Raw genomic sequence first — 14437 nt, 5'->3', positions numbered from 1 at the left:
TACGTCTGAAAAGACAGACTGTTTTCAGGAGAAAACAACTGCCTCGTTTCAGACGTAAAAGCTCCTCCTCGCATTATGCGAGGCGTCTGTGAAGCTCGTAAATCTTGAGCTGTTCTTCATTGACTTCAATGAAGAACGGCTCAAATTACGTTGCAAAGAAGTGCCCTGCACTTCTTTGCCGAGGCAGTCAATTTACGCGTCGTCGTTTGACAGCTGTCAAACGACGACGCATAAAAAACAGGTCGTCTGCACAGTACGTCGGCAAACCCATTCAAATGAATGGGCAGATGTTTGCCGACGTATTGTAGCCCTATTTTCAGACGTAAAACGAGACATAATACGCCTCGTTTACTTCTGAAATTAGGTCGTATGAACCCAGCCTCAGAGTACATTACACTACGTGTGTAGTGTAATGTACTCTAGCAGCGATCAAAGCTGCAAGTCTAAGTGTCCCCTAGTGGGACAAGTGAAAAAAGTAAAAAAAAGATAATAAAAATGTTTTAAAAAAAGTGTAAAAATAAAAGTTACAAGTTACATAAACAAACACTGCATTTTTTTCCTATAATAAGTCTTTCATTATAGGAAAAAAATGAACACGTTAAAAAAAAAGTACACATATTGGGTATCACCGCGTTCGTAACGACCCCAACTATAAAACTATAATGTTATTTTTCCCGCACGATGAACACCCCAAAAAAAAAATCAATTAAAAATGACACCAGAATCGCTATTTTTTGGTCACCACCCTTCCCAAAATAGAGAATAAAAAGTGATCAAGAAGTCGCATGTACCTGAAAATAATACCGATAAAAACTACGACCCGTCCCGCAAAAAACAAGCTCTTACACAGCTTTTTTTGACTGAAAAATAAAAAAGTTACGGCTCTCAGAATACGGTGACACAGAAAATAAATTATTTTATAAAAAAGTGATTTTATTGCGCAAACGCTGCAAAACATAAAAAAAACCTATATACATATGGTATCGCCGTAATCGTACCGACACGCAGAATAAAATATAATGGTCATTTATAGTGCACGGTGAACGCCGCAAAAAATAAACTAAAAAACATTGTCAGAATTACTTGTTTTTCGTCACCCGAAAGTGATCAAAAAAATCGCATGTACCCCGAAAATGGTACCAATGAACAGTACAGATTGTCCCGCAACAAATAAGCCCTCACGCAGCTCCGGTGGTGAAAAAATAAAGCAGTTCTGGCTCTCAGAATAATGCGATGCAAAATGTGCAGTGTTTTCTAAAAGCGGGTAACATCCGACACCATTTATCAGTGCGACACCGGCCACACATCTATGAATTATTATTTATTTACCGCATTATTATACCCTCTTATTATGCCCTGATGTTCTCCGCACAGATTACATGTGCCCCCACATTATAAACTGAAATACCACCAAAACTCCAAACAGAAAAACTACCAAGCAAAATCTGCGCTCCAAAAGCAAAATGGTGTCCCTCCCTTCTGAGCCCTGCAGCGTGCCCAAACAGCAGTTTGTGCCCACATATATGGCATCGCCATACCCGGGAGAACCCGCTTAACACTTTATGAGGTATTTGTCTTCAGTTGCACAAACTGGGCACGACATATTATGCACTAAAATGGCATATCAGTGGGAAATTGTAATATTCACACCATCCGCTGTGCATTAACCCCTTTGCGCATTATGACTTAATAGCACGTCATGGTGCGGGGGTGATGTATTGAGCGGGCTCACTTGCTGAGCCCGCTCCATACGCTGCGTGTGTCGGCTGTGTATTATAGCTGACACCCGGGACTAATGGACAGAAACAGCGATCGCTCTGTTACAGGAGTCTGTAAAAATAATAATATACTGCAATACATTAGTATCGCAGCATATTGTACCCGCGATCCAATGATCACTGGTACAAGTCCCCTAAGGGGACTAATAAAATGTGTAGAAGAATTAAAGTTATTAGTAGTGAGAAAGAAAAAAGTTTAAAGTTAAAAAAAAAAAAAATTTCCCATTTTTCTTCAAAAGTAATGTAAAAAAATAAACAGAATTGATATCGCTATGTCCGTAAAAGGCCGAACTATTACAATATACCATTATTTAACTTGCACGGTGAACACCGTAAAAAACTTAAATAATTTAAACTGACAAAATCGCTGTAGTTTTCGTTTTTACCGCACGGCGAAAGCTGTAAAAACGAAAACCCCAAAAAAATGGAATCAGATTTTTTTCCTATATTACTATATTTTCCTATTTTTTTTTCAGTCTCCCAGTACTTTTTATGGCACTTTAAATGGTATCAATAGAAACTAAAATTCCTCCCGCAAGAAATAAGCTCTCACATCACTCTACTGACGGAAAAAGAAAAAAGTTATGGCTCTTGGAAGGCGGGTAGTGAAAAACGAAAATAAGAAAGCAAAAAATGGATCAGTCATGAAAGGGTTAATTCATTTCTAATGAAAAAAATGTATGACCACATGTGGGGTATTTCCGTACCCGGGAGAAATTGCTTTACAAAAATTGGTTGTTTATTTCTCCTTTATCCCTTGTGAAAATGAGAAAATTCAACATTTTAGTGGATAAAAATTGTGATATTAATTTTCTCCGCCTAATTCTAGAAAAATTCTGCAAAAAACCCGTGGAGTCTAAATGCTCACTATACCCCTAGAAAAATTCCTTGAGGGGTGTTTTCAAAATGGGGTAACTTGGGAGGCTTCCACTGTTTTGGTCCCTCCAGGGCGTTGCGACATGGCACCGAAAAACAATCCAGCAAAATCTGTGCTCCAAAATCCAAATGGCGCTACTTCCCTTCGGAGCGCTGCCATGGGTCAGTTTATTACCACATATGGGGTATTGCCGTAATCAGGAGAAAATGCTTTACAAATGTTGTGGTTCTTTTTTTCTTTTATTCCTTGTAAAAATGTAACATTTCTATGTTTTTTCAGAAAAAAGATTTTAATTTTTACAGATTTTCATGTTTATTTTAATTTTCACTGCCTAATTCCACAAAATTCTGCAAAAAAACCTGTGTGGTCAAAATGCTAACTATACCCCTAGATAAATTCCTTGAGGGGTGTAGTTTCCAAAATTGGGTCACTTTTGGGGGGTTTCCCCTGTTTTGGTCTCTCCAGGGCGTTGCAAACGCGACATGGCACCGAAAACCAATCCAGCAAAATCCGTGCTCCAAAATCCAAATGGCGCTCCTTCCCTTCTGAGCCTTGCTGTGGGTCCAATCAGCAGTTTATTACCACATATGGGATATTGCCGTAATCGGGAGACATTGCTTTACATATGTTGGGGTGCATTTTCTTTATTATTTCTTGTAAATATTAAAAATTTCTATGTTTTTTCAGAAAAAAGATTTCATTTTTACAAACTAATTCTAATAAATTTAGCGTAAAACCTGTGCGGTCAAAATGCTAACTATACACCTAGATAAATTCCTTGAGGGGTGTAGTTTCCAAAATGGGGTAACTTTTGGGGTGTTTCCACTGTTTTGGCACCACAAGACCTCTTCAAACCTGACAAGGTGCCTAAAATATATTCTAAAAAAAAAGGAGGCCCAAAATCCGCTGGGTGCGCCTTTGCTTCTGAGGCCGGTGCTTCAGTCCATTATCACACTAGGGCCACATGTGGGATATTTCTGAAAACTTCAGAATCTGGGAAATAAATATTGAGTTGCATTTCTCTGGTAAAACCTTCTGTGTTACAAAAAAAAAATGTATTAGAAATGAATTTCGGCAAAAAAAATTAAATTTGTACATTTCACCTCTACATTGCTTTAATTCCTGTGAAACGCCTAAAGGGTTAAAACACTTTGTGAATGCTGTTTCGAATACCTTGAGGGGTGCAGTTTTCAAAATGGGGTGACTTCTAGGTATTTTCTAATATATAAGGCCCTCAAAGCCACCTCAGAAATGAACTGGTACCTGAAAAAATAGCCTTTTGAAATTTTCTTTAAAATATGAGAAATTGCTGCTAAAGTTCTAAGCCTTGTAACGTCCTAGAAAAATAAAAGGACGTTCAAAAAACGATGCAAACATAAAGTAGACATATGGGAAATGTTAACTAGTAACTATTTTGTGTGGTATTACTATCTGTTTTGCAAGCAGATACGTTTAAATTTAGAAAAATGCAAATTTGTGCAAATTTTTTCTAAATTGTGGTGTTTTTCAGAAATAAATACCAAAATTATCGACAACATTTTTTCACTAACATAAAGTACAACATGTCATGAGAAAACAATCTCAGAATCGCTTGGATAGGTAAAAGTATTCCGGAGTTATTACCACATAAAGTGACACATGTCAGATTTGAAAAAATCGGCTGGGTCCTGAAGGCCAAAACAGGCTGGGTCCTGAAGGGGTTAAAATTAAGGGTTTTTGCCCTCCCAGCCTGTGTTTGTTTTTTACAGTATACGTAAACTATAACTATATTATGATCACTGTTACCAAGGTTTTCACGAACATTGACATTCCCAACAAGCTCTGCATTATTAGAAATGACCAGATCCAACAGAGCTTCACCTCTAGTCGGGTCTTCCACAAACTGGCCCATAAAATTTGAGGAAACGTCTCCCCTTTGCAGTTGAAGCCGAACCATGACCCCAATTAATATCCCGGTAATTAAAATTTCCCATTATCACTACTGTACCCGCCTGTGCAGCCCGCTCCATCTGTTTATATAGCTGAACTTCCATCTCCTCAGTTATATTGGGGGGGGGTCTATAGATTACACCAAAAGTAACTTTTTCAGTGTTTACCTCCCTTTGTAATTCCACCAACAAGGTTTCAACCTCCTCACAGTCTTCACCCACTATTATCTCTTTCACACTCGCCTTCATATCACTTCTCACATACAGACATACACCACCGCCTTTCCTATTTTTCCTGTCTTTCTGAAACAGTGTAAAACCTTATAGATTTACAGACCAGTCATGTGAAAAGTCCAGCCATGTTTCAGCAACACCAACTATACCTATATTTTCTTCCAGTACCAAGGCCTCCAGCTCCCCCATTTTGCTTGCTAGACTTCTGGCATTTGTGAACATACACTTTAACTTGCCTTTAAATGTTTCACTTTCAGTATTAGAAATGTGATTGACATTATTTGGGCATTTTTATTTTCAATTCTGTTTTATAACGAAAGGATCTCCTTATCTTGTTGCCTAGTCCTCTCCCCACAGTCTGTTTCTCCCCCCACCAGTATAGTCTGACCCCTCTCTAACCTAACTACCCCTTTATTTTCTATATTGACCTCCCTCCTCAGCCCTAGTTTAAATACTCCGCAACCCCAGCTAGAATTCTCTCCCCCAGCACAGCAGACCCCCTTCCATTTAGGTGCAAATCATCTGCAGAATAACAGTTTGTACCCCCAATGAAATGTCAGCCAGCCCAGGGCTCTAGGAACCCAAAACATTCTCCTCTACACCAAGACTTAAGCCATGCATTTAACTCTCTGAGCTCCCGCGGTCTTTCCTGTGATGCGCACGGCACAGGCAATATTCCTGAGAATACTACTTTGGAGGTCCTTCCCTTCAGCTTGTAGCCTAGTTCTTTAAAATTATTCTTAAGGCTTCTGCAACCTACCATTTATTCTGTCGTCTGTACCCACATGGACCACGACAGCTGGATCATCACCAGCCCCTCCCAGCAATTTGTCCACTCGTTACACCACATGCCGAACCCTGGCACCAGGGAGACAGCAAACCATTCGGTTGAGGTGGTCTTGGAGACAAATTATTCTATCTGTCTTCCTGATTATAGAATCCCCTACAACTATCAATTGTCTTGCCTTACCTGATTACCATCCCACCGACTGCTAGCTGGGCTGTTCTCCCGGCTGTTAGGGAGATCAGTATCCACTAGGACTGCCATTTCTGAGACCGACACCCTTGCATCATCACCCAACTTGGCAATTTTGCTTGGAATATCAGAAACAGGATTGGCCTTCCTTTTCTTGGACCCCTTTCTACTGCCCCTAACTACATTAACCCAGATACTTGCTTGATCCTGCTCATCCATGTCTTCACCCTCCAGTTCTACCCCACTAACTGCGTGCTCCGTGAACAGCATGCTCCGCTCAAGATTGTCTATCGCCCTCAGTGTTGCATTCTGCTCCTGCAGATCTCTAATTCGAGCTTCCAGGTGACCAACTTGCTCACATCTGTCACAGAGGTATTCACCCTGAAACTCAGGCTCCAGTCGTGCATACATATGGCAAACTGTGCACTGAAGAAAACCTCCAATCTTGCTGTCCATTATCCCAGTTACAAAAAAACAGTGAACAATTGTTAAAGTAAAAGAAGAGTACTTACAGGGGCTTTAACTCCTCTTTTTAACTCCTGTTTTATAACTCCACTTAAATCACAAGCCACTTAATTGAGCTAGCTCAGAACAGAACTGTTATCTGTGGTGTTACATAGGACTACAGGTAACACTACTACATTATCTGCAATCAGAAAGTTATCACTGTGTCATCTGTGGTGTAACATAGGACTGAAGGTAACATCTACTACATTATCTGTACTCAGAGAGTTATCACTGTGTCATCTGTGTTGTTACAAAGGACTGCAAGTAACATAATTACATTAACTGTACTCAGAGAGTTATCACTGTGTGTTATCTGTGGTGTTACATAGGACTGCAGGTGACATCTACTACATTATCTGTACTCAGAGTTATCACTGTGTGTAGGGCTGGGCGATTTTGCAAAAATAAACAACTAGATTTTTGTCAACCCTCTGGACGATTTTCGATTTGCTTCACGATTTTCTTATTTTTAGCAGTAATTAAGGAATTATTGTGCATGCCGTTCCCTTAGCTCCAAAAAATACCAAGACACAATTCTTTTACATAAGAAAATTGCAGGCATAGTTATCAAATAATATATATTGATTATCAGGATTGTCCCTTAGCTGCTACGTGTGATCACGCTCACATATAAAAGGGACAATGCTGATAATCATCATATATATATTTGGCTCAGAGAATAAAAAGAGCAACTTATGACTGCAGAGTAACGCCAGGAACAACGAGAAACCAATTCCCAAATCCCTGAAGTAAGACAAGCCTGTAATGAACAACGTCGTATTCAAAGAGCACAATTATAAATACTTATCAGTCCTTTTGCTAGCAAACCCGTGTAACGGGTTTTTTATACTAGTAAATCTTTATTAGGCTATGAAAGCAAATAGACGAACCACATAAATAGATTAAAATGTACCATGCGCGCTAGTAGGATCTATATAGAGCAATGCTTAATAGATATGTGTAGTAGTAAGCACTTAAGATAAAAGTGCATTGGAAGCCAGCGGCTGCAGAACGCTATAGCTAAACTAATTGCTAAGTAACAGTGGATCTAGCAACAGAGCATGTAATTAAAATTCAAAAAAGCCCCCCTGACATGTTTCGCTACACATGTAGCGTCCTCAGCGGTACAGCGGCTAATGACGGCGCGCCGCGGATTTCATGTTGTTAAATAGGCTGGACGTACTGGGCAGGTGGAGATTCTGTGAGAGGCAACCAATGGAATTGGTGCAGACAGTCGAGCCCCCTACAGTGTGACAGACACAGGAGCAGATCAATAGAAATTGCCACTAAAGTGACCAGTGGCAAGACGTCCTTCGCACAAGCGCAGAGGTAAGTGTATGAATGGCATTCATACACTTACGTTCAATGGCTCGACTGTCTGCACCAATTCCATTGGCTGCCTCTCACAGAATCTCCACCTACCCAGTACTTCCAGCCTATTTAACAACAGGAAATCCGCGGCGCGCCATCATTAGCCCCTGTACCGCTGGGGACGCTACATGTGTAGCGAAACATGTCAGGGGGGCTTTTTTGAATTTTAATTACATGCTCTGTTTCTAGATCCACCGTTACTTAGCAGTTAGTGTAGCTATAGCCTTGATATCACATACAGCCGCTGGCCTCCTATGCACTTTTAGCTAAAGTGTTTACTACTACACATATCTATTAAGCATTGCTCTCTATAGCTCCTACACTAGCAGCGCACATGGTGAATTTTAATCTATTTATGTGGTTGCTCTCATAGCCTAATAAAGATTTATAATTTTACTTGTTCATGGTAGTTGGGAAATAGGTTTTTTTTGCCGGTTGGCATCCAGTTGCTATGTGTTGATAATGTGCCCTCCAACAACCAGGGTCTATTTTTTGTTTTTGTGCAGGATCTGCAGCGGAGGCCCCTATCGGAGCCTCTGACACAGATGTTACCAGCCCCTAATGCATAAAAACCACCCAACAAGAAGTATCTGTGTTGTCCAGAGCAACCAATCAGATTGATGCTTTGTTTTTAGAGGGAGTGCAGGAAACGAAAGAAGACTCCTGGCAACCCGCCGATCAGCTGTTTTGAAAGGGGCTGCAGCGCTCGTAAGAGGATAAGCCATCAATTTTATGGGACTCGAAAACCCCTTTAAGTGCTGCATTAACGGTCCACTACCGGACAACTGATGACCTATCCTATCCGACACAACCGGACCCCGCACCGATCAGCTGCTCCGGCTGCCTGCGGGCACCGGAAGTTATTGCACAGTATGAAATGTACGGATCCGGAAGCAGTTGGCTCTGTACATTGCATACCGGCCATGCTGCAGAAGTGCAGCTCTGCTCCTATTCACTTCAATAGGAGTAGAGCTGCAGTACTGCAGCTCGGCTGCTATTCTATGACCGGAGGCAGATAAAGCAGCTGATCCGTGTAGCTGATTAACAGCCTATACACTATATATTTTGTTACTTTGATATTTTTTTTAAACAAAAAGTTTACTATACAGTTTTACACAATATTGGTTGTACATTGCAAATTCTCATTTTGAGGTTTGAGTAATCATTGCAATTTTGTACATCCTTTAACAAGATAGTTTTGGGGCTAAATATACAGTTGACAGATGGAGCCTTACTAAACTTTTTATGTAGATGTAAACTCTCAAAAGTTGTTAAAAAATACGTTTTCAAAGGGTAAAAACTTTGCCATTGGTGAAGACAACTAAAAGCAGGCACACAAAACAGCTGTATATATATATATATATATATATATATATATATTGTGACAACCTGGGGACCACTTAGCTCACAGGATCGCCATCTACCGGGTGAGATGGTTGGCACACATAGAAAGTTCACTCCAACTCCTTAAACCAGCCGCAGCTAGCTTTATTGTCTTCACAACAGCAGTCAGTGTTACAACAATAAACATACAAAATAAACCCTAGGCCGTCCAGCCTCTAACTAACACATTCAGTGTCCCTCACTACGAGACACTGAGCCTTGTGCCCAGCACCTCAAAACCTTCACAGTTTTAACTCACACGGTGGTGACTCTCACAGGCTATGATGCCTGTCTTCCCCAGACTGAGAGCCCTATGTGAACTGCACACCCCTGAATTAAAGAGCCGTCTCAGGTGAAGCCATAACTAAGCTCATCAGACAGCCCAAGACATGGACTGTCTGTATGGAGTGGAAGCCCGCCCTTCTCCTTCACACTCCAGCAAACCAGGCCCTATTCCAGGCTTTACACCCAAGCAACAGCAGAGAAAACCCTCTTTGCTGTACATGCTCCCTGGTTGCTTAAAACATGAGTTTCTGCACTGTCCAGTAGCTGCACTGCTACAATATATATATATATATATATATATATATATATATATATATATATATATATAGTCCGTTTAGATAGGTATAAATAATATTTATGTATCCATTCATATTTCTCTTCCTTTGTTAAATGACAACTTCCAATGTTCCTCCGAGGGGCAGAGCACACAGATGTGTAGTTTGGTAACAACAGGAAGAGTAGATTATATTTATACAGTTCAATATAGTTAAGAACTGCATCCATTACTTTAGACCTAGCTATAAAATCAAAGTAAACGGAACATTTACAGTATGAACCTTAGACAGACATGGCTTGTGTGCGGTTGCCAGGCACTACAAAGTTCAAACAGAAAAGTATGTCACATGAGTATGATGGAATATGTTTCTGCCATATGCCTGCATGTGACATATGTTAAGCCGACACGGACAATAAATCCATTAATTTGCGTATATTCCTTACCGAATATACATGTATAAAACATGTTCATGTATTTGCTTCCCTGGTCACACTTTTTTAGTCCATGGCACAAGTGCTGCATGTTAGGCTGGGTTCAGACTCTGGATAGGCTTTGTTCTGTTGGATTTACAGTATATTTCTTTCTGGTGGCATGAATAGTGTAGACTGCTGCGCTATTCTTGTGTAAAAACATAAATAAGAAAAACAGAAACCTGACAAACTCATTATAACATAAGCCATCAAAGGACAGCTGGGATGCCCCCATACACTTAAAGTGGACCTTTTATGGAGGGATGAATATTGTTTTTATTTGAAAAAATAATAATAATAATAATTTAAGTATAAATAGTAAAAAAAATAAAAATGTAATATGACACAAGCAGATTATTTAAATAGGCCAACTCACTACAGGAGTCAATACAGAAATTTCTGTTAAAGGGGTTTTCCCATTATCAATGTTTGTCACCTATCCACAGGATAGATGATAAAAGACCTGACTGGTGGGCGTCCTACCACTGGAACCCCCATCAATCACAAGAATGGGCTTACATTGCTGTTCCTGATATCCCCATAGGATTGGAGCGGTAGTGCGCATGCTCGGTGTAATGTCCGTGGCAGCGGGCTGTCAGCTCCAACCTCCCCCTGACAGCCGCAGACACGAGTCGGCAAGCGCTGGCCCCAGCCTCCTCACCAGGAGAGGCCAGTGCTCGCGTCCACTCACCTCTGCCGTATCCCGTGTGTACCCTGGACTATAAGAGGGGTCCAGCCCCCTAGTTCTATGCCTGAGCATTGTTGTGTTCCCTATAGTTTGTCTATGTGATGGCCTCCTAGTGTGTTCCTGTTCCAGTCCCTATACGTGTTTCCAGTTCATGTTCCTAGCAATCCATACCTTCCTGGTCTAGCACGGAGCTGTGCCAAAGTCGTGCTGCGCTGCATCCACGTCTGACCTGCTTCACCTCGCCTGACGTCCGCCTGCTACCTAAGTCCCAGCCGAGCCTGCCCTGCTGCTGTCTGAGCTGCCCCAGGTACCTATAGAACTATATACAATCACCTGCTGCCTGTTGGCCAGCTGCCTTACTGCCAAGGCGGTACGGCCCAGTGGGTCCACAGACCCTTCGTGACACTCGGCCACCGCTCTATTAATTTCTATGGTGCTGTCGAAGATAGCAATCGGCAGCTCCATAGAAATGAATGGAGCGGTGGTCAAGTATGCGCACTACTGCTCCATTCCTATGGGGCTCCCAGGAATGGAAAGGTAAGCTGATCACTAATCAGATATTTAGTATCTTAGGCAATGCACTAGTAGCGCTCTGCCCGAGATTTTGGCTCTGGAGTTGCCCCTGACATCACTATCCATATATGGACAGTGATGTCAGGGGCTTCCCCAGAGACAGAATACCGGAGCAGAGCCTTTACTAGCGCTTTGTCAAGGCTTGAGCTCTGTTCCCGACATCACTGTCCATACATGGACAGTGATGTCAAGAGCAGAGCAGGAGTCCCAGGTAGAGTGCGAGTAGTGCTCTGCCCGGGACTAAGGCTCTGGGATTGCCCCTGACAAAACTGTCCATATATGGACAGTGACGTCAGGGCCTACTCCTGAAGCGAAATCCACAGCCAAAGCGTCGGCAATGCTCTGTCTGGGTATTCCACTTCTAGAGGGTGCCCCAGAGGCGCTACGTACAGAGATGTGGGCTGTGTGGCACTACCAGGGAGGGGGGCTGTGTGGCACTACCAGGGAGGGGGGCTATTTGGCACTACCAAGAAGGGGGGCTGTGTGGCACTACCTGGGTGGAGGGGGCTGTGTTGCACTACCTGGGAGGGGGGGCTGTGCAGCACTACCTGGGAGGGAGCTTTGTGGCACTACCTTGGAGGGGACTGTGTGGCACTACCTGGGAGGAGGGGGCTGTGTGGCACTACCTGGGAGGGGGCTGTGTGGCACTATCTACAGAGGGCACTAAATTTATGGGGGTACGCTCTGGGGGCCTAACTTCATATTGGGGACATAAACAGGGCCTAACGTCTATATGGGGGCATAAAGTGAAGTTTTACTGCCGCTGTGAGTTCCCCCGCAAAGGGGCCACATAAACCTGGAGCCGGCCCTGCACATGAAAATAAAATACTTACAATGAAGTCTATGATAGGGAAATTAAAAGATATGCATTATTGATCTGTATGTCTATACAATTTGTGATGTGAGTGGACTTTGCAAAAATCCATATCTATACTGTTGACTTCAAGTGGTAATATTTTAAAAGAGATTATATAACAAAGTGTACACCTTCCTTGTGCTCTCGCTTTGTAACCCTGCTTTAGATTAATTTGGAACCCCATTAAGTATTGTCTATATTGTAGTGCAATGCTATTAAATAAGTGCACCAGTAATGAAGAGTCTATGTGTGTCAGTAAAACTACCTTGGGCGGTGATAATGGTTTGTAATAGGATAACTCATGAAGCGCCCAATAAAGAGGAGATTATAGCCCCATTTTACATATGATCTTTTTTTTTTATTGAAATAAATGAGATCTCTGTAGCACAAACACACAAATCTGTAGAAATCTGTGCAAAACCAAATCATCATAATACTTTGTAAATGCAAAATGGAAGATCTTATATCCTATATGTAATATGCAATTTGACGTACCTACGTATGAGGTTATGTTTCTGAGCATTGGTCAAGGCCATCAAAGTTTTTTTTTTTTCAGGGACTATACTCTATTTTAAAGATCTAGGTGTTATTATCAGTTTATGGCATAATTTGAATATTTACCTTACGCTGATAGCTGTCACATGCCTGCTGTTATTGCCCATGTTATCTGTCACCATAACTATTCAGCTTATGTAGGTCAGTGTTCTTCCCTCTTTGCTCACTTCTGACAATGGAATTGCTTTTGAAGCTTGTCGGAAAATCAAATAATCTGCAAGACATAAAAGATTAACGTGATAAGATAGTTAATCACCAAACTTTCTTTGGCACGTACAGTATATATATATATATATATATATATATATATATATATATATATGTACAAATGTAGTGGGACTAGGGTTTCACGATGCATCGAAACTTCGGTACTGTTTCGATACCGTGCACCCTCAAATGGTTCGATACCGTTATTTTGTGTATTTCGATACTCAACTGTGTGGCCGCACAGCTTAGTATAGTAACACATGAATATATTTAGAGCGGGGCTGCAGCTGTGTGATACGTATGTGATACAGCCATTGCCCCGCTCCGGAGTCCTGTTAAGTGTGCGCGTGGTTAGCATGATGTGATACGGCCGGCGCTGCACTAATGAGCGCTGGCACTGAAGACAGAACATGGCGGGCGCACTGCAAAACACCCCCATGTTCTGTCTTCAGTGCCTGCGCCGCTGCTAATAGTGCAGCGCCGGCCACCTCACTCATGCTGATCGCTCACACTTATTGTCAGGAGCGAGGCAATGGTTGTATTACACAGCCAAAGCCCCGCGGTGGAGATCAGAGAAACCTCTCATCTCCGTAGTTATTTCCCTGAAAGATGCGATCAAAGCTGATCGCAGCATTCAATGGGTAAATGAGAAGGGGGGATGCCCTTTAGATCACACCACAGGGAATCCCTGCGACGGATTGAGGGACATACTATATATGGGCAGACAGCCCAGGGTCCATTGAAGGACCCCAGGGCTGTCTAACCTTATTTCCTGTTGTTAGAGCATACTTAGGTATGTCATAACAACTGCCTGTGTACTATCCATATATAGATATATGCCATTACATTAAAGTTTAAAAATAAGAAGTAAAAAAAAAAAAAAGTAATGTTAAATAATAAAAAACACACACATTTTTTTACAATAAACATTAAAATAAGTCTCAATAGATAGGATATACAAAAATTCGGTATCGTCGCGACCGTAATAAATTTTTTAGCGTCATTTATGCTGTTTACGCTGTTATAAAATAAAAACTGCTTTCTTTAGCTTATTAATGTGAGGCACGAGGTATTATGAATTTTGAACCGCCATGTGCCTCATATTAATAGTAATTAACCCCATCATGTACCTCACACATTAACCCAATGTTGTCCATTATGACTGAGGAACATGATGGGGTTAATTACTATTAATGTGAGGCACATGGAGATCCAAAATTCATAACACCTCGTGCCTCACATCAGAAAATGAAAGAACTTTTTTTTTTATTATTGTTGGCAAAAGTATCGTTTTGGTATCTAGTATCTCAATACTACACGAAGTATCGGTATCGAAATCCAAATTCTGGTATCGTGACAACCCTAATTGGGACATACCTCTTTTTTATTAAATTCAGGTGTTTCATTCAGTTCCATTTCCAAAGGGGTATAAAATCCAGCATCTAGCCATGCAGTCGCCCTTACAAACATTA

The 14437-nt window shown here is 41.4% G+C and overlaps 1 protein-coding gene across 1 annotated transcript in view; it reads left to right on the top strand.

The window, feature by feature from the left end:
* Positions 1 to 14437, top strand: part of GRAMD2B (GRAM domain containing 2B) — a 177221-nt gene that overhangs the window by 54139 nt on the left and 108645 nt on the right. The window lies entirely within an intron of this gene.

The sequence above is a fragment of the Rhinoderma darwinii genome, chromosome 1 (assembly GCF_050947455.1).
Source record: "Rhinoderma darwinii isolate aRhiDar2 chromosome 1, aRhiDar2.hap1, whole genome shotgun sequence".
NCBI classification, from domain to species: domain Eukaryota; kingdom Metazoa; phylum Chordata; class Amphibia; order Anura; family Rhinodermatidae; genus Rhinoderma; species Rhinoderma darwinii.
Note: the sequence above shows the minus strand (reverse complement) of the source record. Positions and strands in the feature narration are given on the sequence as shown.